Here is a 20,741-nt window from a genome sequence, read left to right on the forward strand (position 1 = left end):
GTCAGTTGTTTGCCTTGAATGAACAGGCCTACTTTGTTTATTTTCAAGAGGATGTCTGCCAAATACCTAAGTCTGAAGATATATAGTTTGTCAGTTGTCAAATAAAAATGATATTGCATGAAAAAAGTGGCTAGTTTAGCTTGTAACTCACATAAGTGCTTTTCCTGTAGTCAACTTCTCACTTCAGAGCATAGTAGAAGGCTGTATGTGTCCTTCCCATCTCCTCACACAGAATATTAGAAATATGTCATCAAGTATAGAGACATAACGAAATTAATGCTTTTTCCTTCTTCAACAACAGCATTCGTCAGTGAAACTGATGTGTGTTGCAGGGGAGATTGCAGTGACTGTTAATATGGTTTGGTGCCACTGCCCATTTCCTTGATGTGTGCAGTTTCCTTCACTGTTGCTTTTGTACATGTGTGCAAATGTCGACACAGGGAAAAAGCAATATGCTCCCATTGCTCTCTCTCTCTCTTTCTCTCTCTCTCCTTTCCTCTATCTATCTGTCTGTTCCTCTGTCTTTTTATTTTTAGCCCATTCTTTCTCATTCTTTCAGCCTACACCTCTCTCTGTCTCCCCATTCCTTTGTGTCTCTCACTCTCTTGAACTGTCTCCCTCTGTGTTTCTCTTTTCCTGATCGTTGCCTTGCATCTTCTCTACCTCCTCCGCCCGCCCTCTCTCCCAGTGCCTGGATGTGTGTGGGACCCTGTGTGGGTGTGCAGATGGCACTCACCATGGCGAGTGGGGGGGCACTGGTGTAAAAGATCTCTCCTACAAATGCAGAGCAGTACACAGCCCTCTGTCCAGAGAAATCCTTTTCCTTTAGAAACTCACCAGCCCAGGACCCCCTAGCATTGGGGAGCCACCTGGTGGATGCTGTGAGTGCCAAGGGCCTTTCCTTGCCTCCTCCCAGCCACACTGTTCTGCTGTGTGTCTTTGAGCCATGGAAGAGGGAGAAATACCATCTTGCTCCTTCTCATTTTGAAGCAGCTTGGATTTGGTGTTTGTGTTGAGCAAATTAGTCTAAAAAGATTCTAATGTTTTTTGTCTCAGATGTGCTTGTTGTGTAAATATTTTCATCCAAATCATCAGAAGAATTATTACAGTTTGTTTTGGATGCAGTGGCTCATGCCTGTAATTCCAGCACTTTGGGAGGCCGAGGCAGGCAGATCACCTGAGGTCAGGAGTTTGAGACCAGCCTGGTCAACATGGTGAAACCCTGTCTCTACTAAAAATATAAAAATTAGCCAAGCCTGATGGTGGGCACTTGTAATCCTAGCCACTCAGGAGGCTGAGGCAGGAGAATCGCTTGAGCCTGGGAGGCAGAGTTTGCAGTGAGCTGAGATTGTGCCATTGCACTTCAGCCTGGGCGACAAGAGCGAAACTCCATCTCAAAAAAAAAAAAAAAAAAAAAAGTTATTACAGTTTGTCTCAGAGATGTTTTGCAGGACAACCCGTGTAGATGGACACCTGCACCCTGCTGGCACCCTCTGAAAGAGCCCTGCCCCTCCCTCTGTCCTGTCCAATCTTCCTTCCCTTTTCCTACTTGCCCAACCCCAGTTGATGTCTGTTAAGATGCAGCCCTGGCTATTTTTGGAGGAAAGGCAAAGAACATTTATCAAACTCTTTACATGTGCCAGACATGGTCCCAGAGCTTTAGATACATTTTTTCATTGAGAGGTTATAGCACCCCTGCACACCAAGAGGTGGATATTATTTTATCATTCCCATTTTACAGATGAGCAAACTGAGACTTGAGGAGTGGATAGTGACTTGTTGACCAGTGGCCTGGCTGCATGATCCAGGCACAGTTGGATCTAGGCCTGGCTGCATGACCGCAAGCACAGTTGTTGGAGGTTGAAGCAACTGGCAGCAGACAGAAAGGCCAGAGGGTATTCGTGTGTGTGTGCACAGGTGCACACATATGTGGATTTGCACTCCTGTGTATACACGCATGGGGCAGGGCTGGGGTTGGAGGTGCTGCAGGAACAGGTGTTGGGGCTGAGTGTGGAGCTCTGGGGAGGTGGCACTGAGGAGTCTGGCAGTTGTCCTGCATGTGGCAATTTTCTGTAGGAAAGTGTGTGGTCAGGAGTGTATTCTGGAAGGCTTACCTGGAGAGGAGTTTGGAGGATGGATTTTGGGATGGAGGAGTAGAGGGGAGGACCGGAGGAAGGATCCCAGGTAGGAGGCCATTGCAAAAAGCAGGAGAAAGCTGATGACGACTGGTGGTGGCAGGTGGTCTTCCTGGGGCCCGGATACCTGAGATGAAGGGGGCAGGCTCTCCAGGGCCAGGCAATGGGCTGGATGTGGGGGCTGAGGGGGAGGGGAGGTGGCATGGCACCCAGGCTTCTGGCGAGGATGCTGTGTGTGCATTGAGACGCCTCCCCAGGAAAGAAGGCACAGAAAGGGGGAGAAGGGGCGGGTCTAGGGGCAAATGGGCTTTGAATCCAGGCCTTTAAGATACCAAAGCCCCAATTCTCTTTTCTACTGTCCCAAAGCTACTGGACTGGAAGTGAACACCCCATCCCTGGGGGTATTCAAGCCTAGTCAGTTGGCCTGAAGTTGATCACAGGTCCCTAGAACCCAGGATGTGGGTGGGAAACGGAAGACCGCCTGCGTGCGGGCTCACCTCTGCCTGCACTCTCGGAGTCTGTTTGTCCTGTGGAAGTCCCTTTGGAGATGAGGAGCTGCTTTTTAGCTCCTTGTCACCACCGCCTGATGGATCTCATTAGTCCTGCCCTCCAGCTGACAAGCATCAGCCCCTCTGACTACAAGATGGCTTCACCTAAGTGCTTCCCTCTGGCAAAGCTAAATATTAATTATCTCTCTTTATTTCATGATTATTTACAGGCGCTAATGTCAGCCATCATGGAGTGGGAAGTTGGCGCCAGGAGACATGAAGCAGTGCTAAGTCGGAGGGAGCTGCAGAATGTCCCTGACATTGGAGAGGTGGCTGCTGCCTGGGTAGCTCGGCCCGCTTGTTACTGGGGGTGCCTCTGAGTGATGGCCCGGGTGGCTGTCATCCCAGGTGAAATTGCAGGATCGGAGGGAACAGAAATAGTTTGCTCAACTTGGGTGCTGAGGCGAGAGCCAGTCCCGTGGAACCAGAGGTGATCATTTGTGCAAGGCTCAGGAGAATGTGTCTGTACGTTTCAGGTTTTGGCAGGTGAATACACATCGAGTGGACCCAGGATGTGCTGGAAACATGCTGGACCTGGAGCGAGGACTCAGAAGACAGGGACCCGTGTGTGGGTGGGTGGAGGTTTAAAACTGGACACAAGTCTGTATCATAGAACTGCCCCTGTGGGCGTGTTGTATTTGTGCGTGTTTGTGTGTACCTGTGTGTGTGTGTGTGTGTGTGTGTGTGTGTGTGTGTGTATGAGCGTGGGTGTGGGGGACATTTTGCCCATTAGAGGGGATCCCTGGACTAATGGAAAGTAAGAGGAATAATGTCCTTTGATGAAAGGTCCATCTCCTTGTGTGACCCACGTCCTTGGTGCACAGATGCTCACCGAATCTCCACTCTTGGTTGGAGATGCATGCTGGGGAGGCCTCCGCTTGCTGCCATGTGAACTCTGGTAGATGCTGTCCCTGCAAAGGGTAATCTCTGACGGAAGGCGGAGGAGTGGGAGAAGGTCAGTGTGAAGCCTGGAGCTTCCAAAAGGGTAGGCAGAGAGGATAGCCTGTCATGCTAATTACTTCCAAGTAATGTAGCAGATCTGTGATTATAATATGAGGTCATCTTAATTTGAACGATATAAATTAATGTCTGATTAGATACCATCTCATCTTTTAGAGACTTGCCATAGTTCAAATGGAAAACCTTTCAACTTCTCGGTGGTGAGCTTTGAAAATCTCATCCTCTCTCAGGTCTCTCTCTCCCCTTGCCAGCCCTGTAGTCACTGGCCTCCAGCGGCGTGCAGCCTGTGTACTGGCCCTCCTTGGCTCTTCTGCCAGGTAGAGGGAGAGGCAGGGCTGGAGGTGGCCTCTGGAGGAGCCAGCAGGGATTTGGAGGGGGCTAGACTCCCCCCTTCTCTCAGAGAAACTCCTTTTCCTGGGAAAAAGTGTTATAGAGGATGGAAGACTCACATTAGGAACCAAGACACCTGGGCTTCAACCCGGGACAGCCTCTAAACCACAGACCCTCCTGTGAACACCCTGCCTCTCTGACCCTCGGACTCTTCATCTGTGACTTGGAACACAGGTGATGCTAGTCTGTGAGAGGAGGTGAAGGAGGGAGGCTGGAATGGAGCAATGTTTCTTAACATTTTTGGAAGCCTCATTGCTCCTCAAGCTGGGCTGAAGGGTTTCGCTGCCAAAATCAAGTCATGACCTTTCCCCCTGGCTTGTAGGAACAAGGACATCAAAAGCTACCAATGGCAAATGTCCCCATGTTCTCCGCTTGCCCTCTCGGGGGACTGCAGCACATTTGGACCCTGCCAGGCTCCTCTGAGCACGCTGGGAGTCAGTCCACACTGCTTGCCCCTTGTCACCTCCTGCCCAGATTGCACTGTTGAGCTTTTCCACAAGTGGCCTCTGGCTGAGAGGATCTCAGCATCTCTGCAGGCCCTGCTCTTTCTGTCTGGCCTCTCCCCAAGTGTGACTGAGCCCCTCCCTGTGTCCCCAGGCAGCCATCTTCAACAGCTTTACTGAGGACAATTACATCGGCTCCTGGAGCCTGCCTGCTGTGCCAGCCTTTTAGAGGGTGCTGGTGGGGGTGTTTCCTCCCTGCCTTGGGGGTGGGGGCAGGGCCTGCTCTTCTGTTCCCTCCCCACCTTGTCTTCACTCCTGTCTCCTGTCTCGCCTTTTACATGTGAAGCAGAGCACCTAAAACTTCACACTGAGAAATCTGCATTTAGGGCAGTTCACCTTTTTAGGGCTTCCCCCATATAACGGGAAATACTCAAATACTGCGGCCCACATCTGCATGAATTAAAAGGCTCATCTAAGAGAAAATCTTTCCAAAGGACAGAGTTCTGTCTCAGAATGCAAAAAATGGGTACATTTACCAAAAACAGGCTAATTGATGATGAAAGTTGGCTCAGTCTCCCTCTAGAATAGAATGTTCTCCATTTTAAGTTTCTCTTTCATACGTGTTTTAATTAAAAATTTAAAATCGTGTTAAAACACACGTAACATAAAAATGACTATCTTAACCATTTGTAAGTGTGCTGTTCAGAGGCATTAAGTTTCTCTTCTATAATTTTTAATACCTTGGGACTTGTTACCACCTGACGGACTGCTTTATTCTATGAGATCCTATTTTAAGTTGAATGTCTGTGCTTCTGGGTGTCCCACAGAGAGCACTGCTGCTCCTGGTGGGGGCGGTGGTGGTGGTGGGGGGGTCACCTTGGAGACACTTCTGGAGCCCTCTGCAGCTGCCTCTTTGGGTTCTTCCCTGGTTTGACGTCGGCACAACATTCTCCACTTATTGGCCCTGTGACTTTAGACAAGTGTGTCAGTTTCCTTGTCTGTAAAATACAAACATTGAGCCTCTCCTGCGGGAGAGGAGACAAGGACCAGATAGATAATTATGTCCCGAGAGTAGCCAGCGTGCCCTGGCCCCAGGAAATGGCCACTTGCTGTGACTGCCTGGGGTGGTCACAGCAGCTGCCTTAGCCAAGCAGGAAGTGGAGTGCAGGCCGAATCCTGTTAGAGCAGGTTGAAAACATGGAAGTGAGTCCAGCAAGGGAAACCGTGAAAACCAGCCGGGCCTGAAGCTGATCGCTGACCTCCTGCGTGGTAAAATCGATACGGACTATCCACTTCCCCTTTGTGCCTTGGCTTCGTAGGAAAGTCCCTGCAGGTGTGAGCTGAGAAGCACAAAGAAGGCTGGGAGATAGCAGCCCTGGAAAAATAATTCCACCTGTAAACACCTGTGTTAACAAGTGCTGTATTTGTGCAGCTATTTTCTTTTTCAAATACTGTTGACACACACCTATTCTCTTACCCTGCTCAGGTGTGTGTTGCATGGCATCTGGAGACCTGCTGGCCAGGGGCCAGCCTGCCTGTCTGAAATGCTTCCCTCCTCTGCCCAGCAACGTGGGGCGTGGGAGACCACGGCTCTCTGCGGCTTGGCTGTAGCTTTAGCGCTGTTGGGCTGATGGCCTGGAGTTCAGCCAAGTCCCAATGCGCATGACGTCTGAGACCTCAGTGAGACAGGAAGGACCAGCCTGGGGCCCCTTAGGGGACAGTGACCCCAGCTGGATGAAAGAGAACACCTGCTCTTTGCCTGGCTGGTTAGGGTCACTTTGCACGTTCACACCCAGAGGAAATTTGAACCCTTCCACCACCTGATCCCACCAGCAGCGGCTGACCCAGGACAGGGGAGTGAGAGATGTCCAGGATCCAACAAGGAGCCTTCGGAGGTAATGCGGGGAGGGGCGGCGGTCCGTTCCATGCGGCTCTCCTGCAGCCTCGAGAGTTCCAGCATCCTTTCCCAGCTCCATCTCACTCCATGGAAGCCCTGTGCAGTTAACTCCTGTCCTACCCTGGCCACTGGCTTCAACCCTAATGCATGGTAGAATCACCAGGGGATCTTGTCAAGGTCCTGATGCTCAGGCCCCAGGCCTAGGGATTCTTGTTCACTTCATCCCAGGCAGGGCCTTTGAAGAGTTTTGAAAATCTTCCCAACCAGTCTAATGGGTGGTCAGTTGGGAACGACTCCCCTAGCAAGATAGTGGGACATCTCGGTGTATTTATAAACTAGCAACCTTTGGTTTAGAACGGCTGTGCATTTATAGAAGCATTGCAAAGATAACGCAGAGGATTCCTGGACACACCTCACCGGTTTCCCCATTGTGACAGCTTGCATTGCCCTAGTACGTTCCTCACCACTAAGGAACTAATATTGGTTGGTTCTGTCAGCTAAGCTCCATGGTTTATGTGGATTGTACTAGTTTTTCCCTAAAGCCTTTTTCTGTCCCAAGATTCCCCTCTAGGATCCCACATTGCATTTGGTTGTCACATCTTGGTGGCCTCCTCTGGTCTATGACAGTTTCTCAGACTTTCCTTGTTTTGGAGACCTTGACAGCTGTCGTGACGACTGGCCAGGTATTTTTGTAGAATGCCCTTCAGTCTGGGCTATCTGATATTTTTCTTATGGTTAGACTGGGGTTACGGGTTTTCGGGGGAAGCCCGCAGAGGTGAAGTGCCATTTTTATCGTATGAGATCAAGGGTGCGTGCCTATCAACAGGACTGATTGCCACCAATGACCTTGAGCTTCTGGCTGAGTTGTGTTTGTTAGATTTCTCCCAGTAAAGTTCTCTCCTCCTCCACTCCTTTCTCAGACCTGCCCTTGGGAAGCAAGTCACCAAACACAGCCCACACCTGAGGGCGGGGAAAGTCATGCTCCACCTCTTGGAGAGGTGGGTAACTACATAAATTGTTTGGAATTCTTCTTTAAGGGTGGATTGTCTCTTCTTCCTGTTATTTGTTCAATCATTTATTTATATCGATGTTGGCTCATAGGTACTTATTGTGTTCTCCGGGTTATAATCCAATAGGAGTTACGTTGTTGCTCACACTGTTCCAACTTCGGCCATCGGGAGCTTTTTTGGGATCTGTGTGCCCCCCTCCTTTCTTTTTTTGAGACAGAGTCTTACTCTCGTGGCCCCGGTTGGAGTATAATGGTGAGATCATAGCTCACTGCAGCCTCCTCGAATTCCCAGGCTCAAGTCGTCCTCCCACCTCAGCCTCCCTAGTAGGTGGGACTATAGGCATGTGCTGCCATGCGCGCCTGATGTTTTTGATTTTGTGTAGAGGAGAAGTCTCACTATGTTGCTCAGGCTGGTCTGGAACTCCTGAGCTCAAGTGATTTTCCTGCCTCAGCCTCCCAAAGTGCTGGGATTCCACGGGGTGTGAGCTCCATGCCTGGCCCCGTTGTCCCTTTGATGTGCTGCCATCCATTGTTTTGTGAGCGCTTCCTTGCTTAAGGAGAGGGCTGAACACCTGCAAGATTCTGTTGTAGACACTATTTTCACATTTTCATTGCTTAATCATAACCCTCCCTTTGGTGAACGCATACACTCTCTTCCTCTCTTACCCACAGTTTTCCTTCTCATCCTAGGAATGGTGTCATGGGGATGTAAGCCTCCTCAGTAAAGCTGGGGCAGATGGAGTCCTGGATGGAGGGTTGTCTGGCTGGTTTGTACCCAAGTTCTGCTCCTCACCAGCTGTGTGTTTTGGAGCTACTTCCTTGACCTCCGTCAACGTCCAATTTCTGATCAGTGAAAAGGGAGCGATACTACATATGTCAAAGTAGAGTTGGGAGCATAGGAGGGAGGTGCTCAGTGAAGGTGGCTTTAGTGTTTCTGTTCCTGGCCCTGTCACAAAGCAACTGGGTGACTTTTTTGACCTCTTTGGACCTCAGTTTCCTTATCTGTAAAATCAGAGGACTGGACCAGGTGGTCTCAGAGGACACCGCCTTCTGGATGTTCCCTAAGGCCTGGGTGTAGCTGGCTGGTGGGGATGAGTGAAGAGGAGTGAGCTGGAGGGGGAACTGCAGGCTATGTCCTGGGTGCAAGCAGCTTTGCGAATCTGCCAGTCGGAGAAGATGGCTTTTTGCCCTAGAAGACAGGATTTTACCCTGAAAATGTCACCTGCACATCTGTGCTGAGAGCATTCTCTTGTGTGTTTCAGCTCTTAGCGTGCCCTGGCTGGCTGGGCACAGGCTGGTGAGCATAAACCAGTCAGATCTGATGGAATATTCCATGCATCTGCTTTCGCTGGTACATAAATCTGCATGCCTGTTTTGTGTGTTCTTAGATATCTGACCTCCATCTTGGCGTGTCCCTCTCTACCCAGCAATGGCGTTTGTCAGCTTCTGGTGACAAATGGGATTTTGGTTGGGGTTGAGGTTAGGTTTCTGGTGTGAATTTCTGGGGTGGGTTACAGGTGCTGAAACCAGGGCCAGAGCCTGGTTATAGGTGGGGTGTGGCTGCTTGTTCTGTTTCCTGTGGGAGCTTGCCTGGCAGTCGGCCTGATGTGGGCCTGTTCACCTGAACAGGAAGGGGCAGGTTCTGGAAAGGGGTGGATGGTGCAGGGCTGGGGAGCAGGTCCAGGTGCTGGGGTGAGGTTGGGTGAGAGCAGTGGGCTGCAAGGAGAGCCAGATGAGAGCAAGCCTCAGTTTCAGTCCCCGAAGAAGAAGCTCAAGGCCACTTACCCAAACTGAGATGTAGGTTAGGGGAACCCAAGGCTCTGGCCAAGGTAGTGGATGTCCTAGCGTTCAAGACGGCAGCAGAGTGAGTGGAGAAAAAGGGGAATCAAGATGTGAGCCCTTGGCAATGGTGGGCCCAGGAGACCCAAGGAGGGTTCGGTGTGCCCAGTCCGTGGAGTGAGCAGGGGACAAGGACAGGGGCCAGGGGCGAGGTCTCTGGCCTGCCTCTTCCACAGATTACTGTACAGAGAGAAACAAGTGTACTGAGTTGTAGATACAGAGATGTTTCTTGCGGCCTTCATTTTAGTAGGATAAAATTGGAAGCAACCAATAAAAATGTGCATTGGTAGGATGTCAGCTTTATTTATAATGTGCTCTGTGCAGCAGAAGACTGAAGCAGCTGAGAATGAGCTAGGCCTGTGTAAATGGGTATGGGAAACGTTGCAAAGGTGCATGCTGAGTGAAGAAAGCAAAGTGCAGGGCACTGTCTAGTCTGCACCCATTTGAAGAAAAGTAAATTCACTAATGATGCTTCTATATTATATCAGTTAGGATGGGTTCTTCTATAAGTAACTGAAAACCTGAGTAGCACTGGTTAAAACATTGAGGTTTATTTTTCTCATGGAACACCATGTCTGGAGGTTAGGAGCTGGTGGTATGTGTCCATCCGCTTAGCAATGTCTTTAGAGATCTGGGTTCTTTCTCTTCTGCTGCGCCTTCATAAAATGTGTTGGTTTTTTATCCCAACACTCTTTACCCCATGGTCCCAAGATGGCTGCTGCAGCTCCAAGTATCACACCCAACCATGAGAAAAGAGGAAGGGGCTGGCCAATGCCAGGCACATTGTCTTTTCTTTTTAAATCTGGAAAGTAAGAGCTTCCTAGATGCCACCTGGCCCCTTGTCTCCCTGCCACAGGCTAACTCATCTATGCATCTCATTGCCAGGATAGGGTCATGTACCCATCTCCGGCTGCAAAGAAGGCTGGAAAAGCAAAGATCTGGCTTTCTAAATATAATAGCAAGGAGGGAGAGTCTGAAAAATCTGTTAAATTAGCAGCTGTTGGTCCTGTGCATGTAATGGCCCGTTCTGTACATGTGATGACTTGTTGGGAAGGGAACCTATAGGACTCTTGAAAGTGATTATCTCTGGGGCATAGGGTATTGCGTCTGACAAGGGAAAGTGGCTTCCTGTTTAATTGTATATCTTTTTGTGCTCCGGCTTTTTTTTCTTTTTTAAACCGTGTATATATGACTTTCAATGAAAAAATTTATTTAAAAGTCTATTAAAGCATAATGAAATGAAAGCTGTGAAATATGCCAGACTGAGAATTGATTCAGAAGACAGTGTCTAGGGCAAGCCCTGAGCTTCCTGTTTGCAGAGAGCAAGGCCATCTATGGGGCTCCCCTGGCCCAGTCCGTGGGCACATGGGCAGCAAGCCTGGGCAGTCTGGGCTGATGATGGGGGCGGGGGAGGGAGACCCCCTCTCTGCTCCCTGGGTTTGCCCTAGAGTCTGGGCTAGGGCTGAGGGTAGAGGTGGGGCTTGCAGAGGCCCAGGGCCAGCCAGTCATAGGGAGAGGAGGATGTGGGGGAGGGAGCTGGGAAAAGCCTGGTTGCCCCATTTTGCAAGCACGTTCTTAGTGTTTGTGATTTTCTTGCTGCCTCATCTTTCAGAGGTTGACACTAACTCCTCAGGAAAATCCCTGCCTCTTCTACTATCGAGACTGACGTATGTTTCTGATTCTGCTAACCAACTGGACACGTGTTTTTGATGATACAACATGAAGCAGAAATGGGAAGATGATCTGAAATTACTTCTTGAATCAGATGACTGGGATGAATTCGGAAAAGAGCCAAGGAACATGGGATTTTGCTTTTCCTAAGAGTGATCTCACTTACGGTGGTTGAGGGGGTGATCTGTACCCCTGCACATGTGGATGGAGTCTAAAGAGGAGAAGAGGACAATTGTCCCAGCTAATACCACCCCAAGTCTTTCTCCATTAGTGAGTGACCTGTAATGACCCATGGGGCATACTTCAGTGTGAGCCTCTAAAATTTTTCTTGTAGGGGATCAAACTGTATCATTGTATATTTTATTTGTCTCGTGTGTGTAAGAGAAAGCCCAGCATAGTGTAAGTTCAGATGCTTCTTAATAGAAAGGCCCAAGGAAGGTGGAGCTTCAGTATTTTACTGACAATGTATTGGAGATGATTGTAGGGTCCAGGAAGGACTTTACAGAGACTCATAGATTTTTCAGGTAGCCATTCCTTAAATTCACAAAGCATGAAAATTGCCTAGATCTGGGAACCTAAGAATAGATGTATTAGACCTCTTTGCAGGAAACAGAAACCACTCTAGGTGTGTTAAACAGAAAAGGCTCTAATACAGGGAATTTTTTCTTTACAAAATCAATGGGAGACCTAAAGAAACAGGCTTTAAACTGGGCGTCTGGAATCTCTCCTGTAAGAATATAGAACTGGACAATGGGAGAGCTGTAACCTCTGAGGCTACTCCTGGGGCTGACCTGAAAGCAAGAAGCTGCTGCTGCATCTGCTTCTGATGGAAAAGGAGCACTCAAAGCTGCCATCTGGGGATTAGGAAGCCAGACCAAGACACCCAGGAACTGGAGGATGGACCCTGGGCTGTCATTGCTGGAAAGCCCTACGTCTCTGTGCCTACGCTGTGGCAGCAGTGGTCAGGCACTGCAGGAAGAGGGCACCTACCTCACTACCGCCTTTTAAAGGCGTCTGTTTGGTGCAGGCTAATTTTTATCCAGACCCCTGGATGCACGGAAGCTTTGAAAATGCCTTCTAACTCTTCCATCTGACAGAGGAGAGGGCAAATGGGCCTTTCCAGAGAGCCCAGCAGAGGAGGTGACACCAACAGGTACTGGATGGCTAAAGTCGATTTGTGCAATATTAATTCTTCAAGAAATGTTTGAGTCAGAAACACATCACACTTCGGGTGGGTAAATTGCGGAAAGCAGCCATTTCTCCCAGTTTCAACGTGTGACACTAGCTGCTTCTGTTTCAGCTCTATGGTACTTTGGTTTGTGGCCTTGAACAAGCCTCAGTTCCCATAGTTGTGAAAGGAGATATGTGACAAGCTTGAAGGGGTGATTTCTCTTTTAGCTCAGAGTTTGGTCTAGAGCTGGGCATGTCTTATAAGCACTTCTGTGAAAAGCAACTCTTTGTTCTTGGGTTTGCCACATTTTAGGCACACTTCACTGGGTGATTTTCTAAGAGCTCGTGAAGATCAAAGTGAATTAGGAGGAAGAAAAACTTGTGGAAAGGTTGAGGAAGCACTAGAACAGTGGGCTATTGGACAAACAGCAGTGTCTGGTATGAGGCTGGCATCATAGTTTCCAGGATCTGTTCTGTTTGCTATCTCCAGCAAGCCTCCTTTTGCAGATGAGAAAACTGAGGTCGGGCAGCTTTGTGACTTTGGAGATGATGTTTTAGAGACCCCATGACAATGATAGGGCTGGGATACAGACGCATGTGTCCCAGTGCTCTGGCCCCGTGATGTGTGAACTCCACCCACCATCATAAAGGGCACCGTCTACTTGGAAGTCTCCCGGTCTCTAGCTGGGCTCCTGGGATGAAGAGGAGGATAGGGAGGGACATGACGGGTGGAAGCTAGGGTCCTGTTCTGCCTGCCACCCTGGGCTTCAGGGAAATGCTGGTAAATGTTTAACAACTGACACCCTTCCCCACCAAAAATAAAAAGCCCCAAGTTATAGCATTTTCCCATGTCTGTGGTGTTAATTCTCTCCCATCCCAATTCTGAACTACCAATGAGACACTGATAAGTGCACATCTGGAAAGAGATGCTGCCACTCAGCAATAATGATGCTGTGGGGTGGGCACCCTGATGTTGGTATTCTGCTACTACACTGTTAGCCAAACCCCCCAATGTTCGTGAGAGAGCTAGGGCAGAGTGGCTGATGGCTGAAGGATTACGGAGACTAAGGGGACACAGGCTGCTTGGTGAGGGGGCTGCCCCGAGAGGCAGTGATGTCACTCTGAGGCAGGAGAGGGCTGAGGCTGCATGTGCTGACCGGTCCCCCGAGGAAGGGCTTTAGAGGCTATCCTGGCAAGGAGCGCTAATGATCTCCCACCCAGTGCCAGGGACCTCAGTGACCTGCCCATTGTCACACAGCTAGCAGCCGCCACATTCCGAGCCTCCAGGTTCTGAGCTCGTGCACCAGCTTTCATTCGCTCAGAGGCCTTGAGGGCGGGATGCCTGGCAGCTCCCTTCCTACCATGGGCCAGAGGGGGAGAAACAGGTGCTGACTAGGGCTTGGAAACGACTCCTCCCTTGGCCTGGATGGAGTGCTTCCCACTCCCCCACCCCACCGGAATCCCACCCCCCTCCCTGAGACCCAGGAAGGAGCTGGAAGAAGGGAGGAGAGGACAGGATGTCCAGGCAGGTGCAGGGATGTCAGGGGTGCCCCTGGAGTGTTGGAATAGCCTCCTGGGAGTACTTTCTAAAAGCATGGCTGAGCCAGGCTGGCGTGGGCTCGTGGGAGTAGGTGATTCCGGGTCTCCTGCCTCCAGGGCCTGTCATGAGGACTCCACAGAAAGTGACTCCACAACCGTGGGACTCAATGAGCACCTTTGGGAACTTATCCCCACCTCACCTTTAAGATTAAAAAGATCACATCAAAACAGAGTGGCAAACTAGTAAAAATTACAGATACTGGAGCCCCGCTGCTTGCACCCAGGCTGCAGGAATTTCTAGCAGTGTGATACTCGGGACACTAGGCAACTTGCTTCTCTCCCCCACCTCAGTTTCCCCATCTGTAAGATGCTGACGATGGCGGCTGACAGTGCCCATCTTGTAAGGTTGCCATGAGGATCAAATAATTATATATATATATATATATATATATATATATATATATATATATATATATTTATATATATATATATATATATATTTTTTTTTTTTTTTTTTTTTTTTTTTTTTTAAAGACCGAGTCTTGCTCTGTTGCCCAGGCTGGAGTACAGTGGCATGATCTCAGCTCACTGCAACCTCCACTTCCCAGGTTCAGGTGATCCTCCTGCCTCAGCTCCCCCAAATAGCTGGGATTACAGGCATGTGCCACCACACCCAGCTAATTTTTGTATTTTTTGTAGAGATGGGGTTTCACCCCGTTGCCCAGGCTGGTCTCGAACTCCTGAGCTCAAGTGATCCACCTGCCTCAGCCTCCCAAGAGCTAGGATTATAGGAGTGAGCTACCGCGCCTGGCAATTATAGATACTCTTAATCACACATGCTGGGAACAGTCTCTAGCAGGTGTGGAAATCAATAAATATAAGCTACTAGAGTATTATCTGTATTAAAGTGGGTGGTCTTTGAATACAGGGGCTCCTTCAAGCCTTTTGCGGGGTGGCTTGTTTGGAGGGAGACTTTGCTTGCCGTCCTGCCTCCCAGCCAAGCTGTGCAGTGTTGGACCTCTGCAGGCAACGAGGGGCTGAAATGATGCTTCATGGCAACATGGCCTGTCCTTTACCCCAGGCTGTGTGCGGGCGGCTCCGAGATCTCTATTTCTGAGCCTCTTGCTCCACAGCAGACTTGGGAACTACTGCTTCTGCTCCCCCAGGTGCATCACTGTCTACAGGAGGAGGACACTGAGGGGCAGTAGAACTTGGACCTGCTCTGGTGTGACTGGCCTTGAAATTCCAGATGTGCCACTTCCAAGCTCTGTGACACAGAGCAGGTTACTTCAACTCTCTGAGACTTGCTCGTTATTGATGATTGCTCAGTGAGCATTTATTGAGCACCTCCTTTCTGTGGAGTTCTCTTTTAGGTGTAAGAATTAATAGATTCGCATAACCACTAGTCACTGTTAATTAGACATGGCTCTGGGCCTGAGAAAACATGAAATCTATTAGGGAAAAGATCACTAAGTTGATGATGGTCAAGCATGAACAAGAGTGGGAAAAGGTCCAGGAAGGCTCTCCAAAGGACAGGCTGCATTTCAGGGAGAGATGGGAAGCAGCCTGTGGGACCGGGGTACCCTGGAAGGGTGTGTGAGGGGTGGAGGGTAAAGGTGAGGAGTCAGGTGGCACAGCCATAAACATGACACAGTGTGAATGCGCGGGGCTCAGGGCAGGCACGCCAGCTCCCAAAGTGTAGGGCCATGCACTGTGTTATGTGGTTTAAGCAGATAACTCATTTCATCCTCATAAATCTTATGAACTAGTCCCAGTATTTGTAACTCAATGTTACAAATTACAAATAATGATAAACCACAGCCTGCCCGAAGGTCGCAGAGCCAGGACATGCGGCTTGGGCAGTAGGTGGGCTGCACTCTGAGCCCTAGGCTTCACCACAAGGCTCTGCTGCCTCCTGCTGTATTTTCCTTTCTTCCCACCATGTTGGAGGAACTCAACTGGGAACCACTAGCTGCAGTCCTGAATGGGCCCTTTCTTCCCATGAGGACACCTGGCTGGAGGTTGGGGCCCGGAGGAAGTGGAGCAACAGCAGGTGTAGAATGGTTTCTGTTTGCTTCTCGGTTCTCAAGTGTTTCCTCTGATAACATTCACAGACAGCAGCTCTGCTGGACAGTTACTGCCCACCTGGAGGGCTTGAGGTGCTCTGTGTGGGGAGGTGGAGGAGGGGAAGGGGAGGAGGAGGAGGAGAAGGGGAAAGGGGAGGAGCAGGAGGAAGAGGAGGGGGAGAAGGAGGAAGAGCTTGAGGAGGAGGAAGATAGGGAAGAGGAAGGGAGGAAGGAGGGGGAGGAGGGGGAGGGGGAGGAGGGTAGATAAGGAGGAGCAGGAGGCGGCCATGCCCAGTGCCTGAGCAGGACCTGAGCATGCTCTTCCTGAAGGTGTTAGGAACCTCCAGCTTTCTACACCCCAGCTTCCTTTGGGTTGAGGTGTTCCTGAGACATTCACAGTGTCAAGGGCAGCCCTCCTTCGTGACGCAGGGGACGAGATACCATCGGAACAGGAGTATGTTTAGAAGACAGGAAACCAGCCCTCCAGCCTGCCCTTGATTTTACAACCAGCGTTTTAGCCTCGTGAGCACCCCCGGAATTGACTGAGGCTGCAGGGCACTGTGAGAGGAAATCGTTTTGGCCTTTGCACCCATGTGGCCTCTTCCCCTTTTCTCCTCTCTGCCTCTTGGACTCTCTGTCTGTCTCTCTTTCTGTTTCTATGCTGTGCCGGCTCTGCTGGGGTTGTCCCAAAGTGATGGGGAGAAATGACATTTTACTTGGAACTGAGTCATTTTGCTGGATTTTTTCAGCTGTGTTCCTGATTAGTAAACTTGTTTCAAGAATGGGAAAATGCACGGGGCTATTTTTAAGTGTTCTCAGCACCGGTGTCCCTAATTCCCAGAACAGACATCAATTGCTTTTCTAGTCTCAAATGCAGATAAACATGCAGCAGCTACATGACCTTTAGCAAAGTAGACTTGCCTACCAACAGTTTGCTCATCTGTAAAATGGGGCTCACACATCCTACCTCATGGGCAGAGGAAGAAATGAGACAATGGGCACCTGACCCCCCACACAGTGCATATTGCCTATGGGTGTTTAATGTGCCGAAGGTTCCTCTAGTTGTTTTTTTTGGATGAAACTGTGCCAAGACCAGCCCCAGGGGAACTGGTGAATCCCCTGAGTGTGCTAAATACAGTGTGTTTATTAGTTTAAAATCCACCTTTGGTCAGCTACTGGAGGAATCAAACTGAAACTTGTATTTAAATCATCAGCTGGGAGAAAAGTTGGTAACTCCTGCTCAGTAAATAAACATTTGCCAAGCCCTCCCGTACTAGCTCTGCACAGACAGATGGAGAGGGAGAGGGAGGTCACACAGCTCTGCCTGAGAGCCTCCATCCAGGGAAGGAGGTGGGCACAGAAATGAGGACCAGGCAGTGAGAACTGTGGGATGGGGATGGGGCGCCTGGCTCTACTGGGGAGTTTGGAAATGGCTTATCTGCAGGTCTCATTATCCACGGTTGAAAGCTAGAGGACACTCCAAGATGCAGCAGTTGTGGAAAGACTGGGACACGATACTCTGTGAGGCATACGTGACCTTCCAAGAATGAAACACATTTATGTGGCTAATTTAAATGACAGCCATGATCAATTTAGTGTCTGTTGAGTGCTAGACATCGTACCCAGTGGTTTGCATGTACCTCCTCATGGGATCTTCACAGCAGCTCTGTGGGGCTGGTACTGTCCTCATCTCCAGATTACAGACGGGGCCAAGATACTTGCTCAAGGTTGGACAGTTAAGAGACAGCAGAGTGGGGTTTGAATGAGATCTGTGTGACTTGAAGTTGGCTCTGCCTGTGCTGGCATCTGGCTTCCCTGCTCAAAGGGTGGGCTCACCCTTCTCCCCTGGCCCATGCCAGCAGTGAGGGAGGCATCCTAGGTTCCCTGGTCTCTCTTGCTACCATGTCCAAGCAATGTTGAGTCTGAGCCATCCCACCTCCCTCAGCACCATCCTAATTCTGCTTCTCATCCCCTCCCCACTGCCCCACATGGGTCCAGCCTCACCCTCTGTCTCCGGGCCTCCTCCAGGAGCAACCTAGGTGGTCTCCTTCTGGATGTTCCTCCTCAAACCCATGCCTTCGTGGCTGTCAGTGAGCCCTATCAAATGCAGTGGCATGTCCTTCCCCAGGGTACCCACCTTCAGGACCTCCGCACTCCCACACTCTCAGGACATGTCTGTCTCCACTTCAGCATCCCCAGTGGGCCCTGCCTGCCTCTCCAGCCTCCTCTGGAAGGATCCCGGCCCCCTGCCTCGTGCCCAGGACCATGAAGCTGTTCAGGGTCTTGCTCAGGCCAGGCTGGCTCCCCTCTTCACGCTGTCCCCGCCTCCAGCTCCTTCCTTTCCCTTTGCCTAGTGGCTCCTGCTGTGACACTCAGCCCTGGCACGTTTCTTCTAAGAAGCCCTTCCAGACGCTCTCCTCCCAAACTTCCTGTGAAACTCTATGGGTATCCCGGTTTCACTGGGTCTTTCTCATGACACGTGAGTCTCTTTCCGTCTTTTTTCATCTCTGTGCCCTCACACGTCTCATACTTGACACCTGACACTGGAATGCACAAACGAGACAGATTCACATCAAATCTGGATTCGACAGCTGACCAGCCAGGCTTTGTCCCTCATTCTTTCTTTTTGCTTTCCGAGGAGGAGTCTCACTCTGTTGCCCAGGCTGGAGTGCAGTGGTGCAATCTCGGCTCAATGCAACTTCCATCTCTGGAGTTAAGTGATTCTCCTGCCTCAGCCTCCCTAGTAGCTGGGATTTCAGGCATGTGCCACTACACCTGGCTATTTTTTGTATTTTTAGTAGAGACAGGGTTTCACCATGTTGGCCAGGTTGTTCTCCAACTCCTGACCTCAGGTGATCTGACCACCTCGGCCTCCCGAAGTGCTGGGATTACAGGCATGAGCCACCGTGCCCGGCTTGTCCCCCATTCTATTTGTGCCTTGGTTTTCACCATGGGGAATGGGAACAGCAATGCCTGCCTCCTGGTGTGGTTGTGAGCCACTGAGAAGATGCTGTGAGTAGTGTCTGCAGTGCCCGGTGTTGTGCTGGAATTCTTGAATGGGGTCTGTATTGTCAGGGGCACAGCAGCAGCAGGGCAAGGGCAGGGAGGGTGGAGGCTCAGCACTTTCGGAAAACCTACCTCAACCGCGCATACTCTGGCCAGCAGTGTCTTTGCCTCTTGGCTTTGTAATGTTGACAGTGACACAAACCACATTGCTGTGTTGTGGACTGAATGTTTGTGCGTCTCTCCCTGTACCCCTTAATCCCTATGTTGAACCGTAACACTCAGTGTGGTTGTGTTTGGAGATGAGACCTGTAAGGGAGGAACCAAGCTTAGATGAAGCCATAGGGTGGGGCCCTGATCCAATAGGATTCACGTCCTTGTAAGAAGAGACACCAGAAAGCTCCCTCTCCCTCCATGCGTGCACACCAAGGAAAGGCCCTGCCAGAACTGCAAGAAGGCAGCTGCCTGCAAGCCAGGAGGGGAGCCCTCAGTAGAAATGGAATCAGCCAGAGCCTTGATCTTGGACCTCTGCCTCCAGAACTGTGAGAAAATAAACCTCTTGCTTCAGCCACCCAGTCTGTGGTATTTTGTGATGGCAGCCCTGTAGACCAATACATGCAGATAAGCAGCTTGGACACAGCCATCACCTTTTACTCCTGGGGAGCTGTGACCTCAGTGTTGGGTGCAGATCTCTCTAAGTACCATGTGGCTTGGAGTTACCATGGTCCACTCTGCGTGAGTCCTTCCTGACTGTGACTCACCAAGGCAGAGAGTGGTGATTCTGCTGTGGTCATTTCTAATTGCTCCCAATCGGCTATCCTGAGATAGACAAACTAAAAATATTTCCCCTGTGGGTGAAGGCTGCTGAAGGGACAAGAAGGCTGCCCTATTGCTGGTCATCACACTCTCATGAGTGGGACTCTCCTGGGATATGCCTGAAGAACAAGGCTTTCTCACTGCCTTTGGTAACCATCTCCAGTATTTCTGCTGGGTGGTGAGAAGCCACAGGGGCCTGTTGCTTCTGTAGCAGCTGCTTCTGGTGTGGAAAGCCTCAGAGCCCAGCATGTCTCCCACCCCAACTGTGGCCATCCGCTGCTCAGATTGAGACCAGGAGACACCAGGAGTGAACACTTCATTCCTGCTGCAGCCACCAGAGACTTCTGGAGGTATCTTTTGGGCAAAGAGGGCAGATTGGGTGCAGGCATCCAGGCAAGAGGGGTGCTTTGGAAGTTCACACTCAAGCCTGTGAGTGCAGCCTTTGAGACTAGCCTGGCAGAGAAGGGGCCCAGGGGAAAAGGAGGTGGCGGAACCAACTGAGCTAGAACACAGACTAGGTGCTGGTCACCCTGGCTAGAGGCTTTTTGGACTTTAGCTCATTGGTTCCACACAAACCCCATTCCTGTGAGGGATGTGGGCTCATTACACAGAGGGGAAAGTGAAAGTTTAGGGAGTTCTTTAACCATATGTGTTTCAGGGCCATGATTGCAGCCTGAAAGAGCTGGCGGGGACCTAGAGGTCTTCTGGTCTTGCCCACCTGTCTGACAGAAGGGGAGGCCAGCCTAAAGTCAGAGGTCATGGCAGAGGTGGGAACAGGATCTGGCTGTGCCTGTGGGTCACTCCTTTTTCTAGCAAATTCCATGTCATTTCTTCAGCTTTGATATGAGACAAGCTAACATTGGGTGAAGGCTATAGGAATTAGTTTCCTTGATCAGGCAGGAAGGAGTCGGCAGTCCATTCTGGAAAAAGAAACTCTGACACCTGGCATGCTCTGTAGCCCAGGGGTTCTCGTACCGGGCCCTGGAGCAGAGCAGGACAGCCCAGGCCGGCCACTCTCTGCATGGAGTTCAGGGGCCTGGGCAATGCTTGCTTGTTCCTGGAAGCCCCACTATGAGTTCTGTCTTCCCACAGCTGTAGGGGGCAGGGATGCCCAGACTTGCCCTTTTAGCTCCCTTGCTCTTTTCACCCTAGAAGAAGCCCGTTCACCACATCCCTGCCTTGAGATAAGTAGGCACCAACTGGGCCTGCCTGGCTCACCTGTGAGCTACTGGGTGGCTGGGAAGACCAATCCTAG

The 20,741-nt window shown here is 50.4% G+C and overlaps 2 long non-coding RNA genes across 2 annotated transcripts in view; both read left to right on the forward strand.

The window, feature by feature from the left end:
• Nucleotides 1-20,741, forward strand: part of LOC134733479 (uncharacterized) — a 45,578-nt gene that overhangs the window by 19,875 nt on the left and 4,962 nt on the right. The gene's annotated exons all lie outside the window — the stretch shown is intronic.
• Nucleotides 6,056-12,903, forward strand: LOC134733478 (uncharacterized). Its single transcript, XR_010116964.1, has 2 exons — nt 6,056-6,371; nt 10,834-12,903. It is a non-coding gene; the product is annotated as an uncharacterized lncRNA (long non-coding RNA).

This window comes from Symphalangus syndactylus, chromosome 18, assembly GCF_028878055.3.
Source record: "Symphalangus syndactylus isolate Jambi chromosome 18, NHGRI_mSymSyn1-v2.1_pri, whole genome shotgun sequence".
NCBI classification, from domain to species: Eukaryota; Metazoa; Chordata; class Mammalia; order Primates; family Hylobatidae; genus Symphalangus; species Symphalangus syndactylus.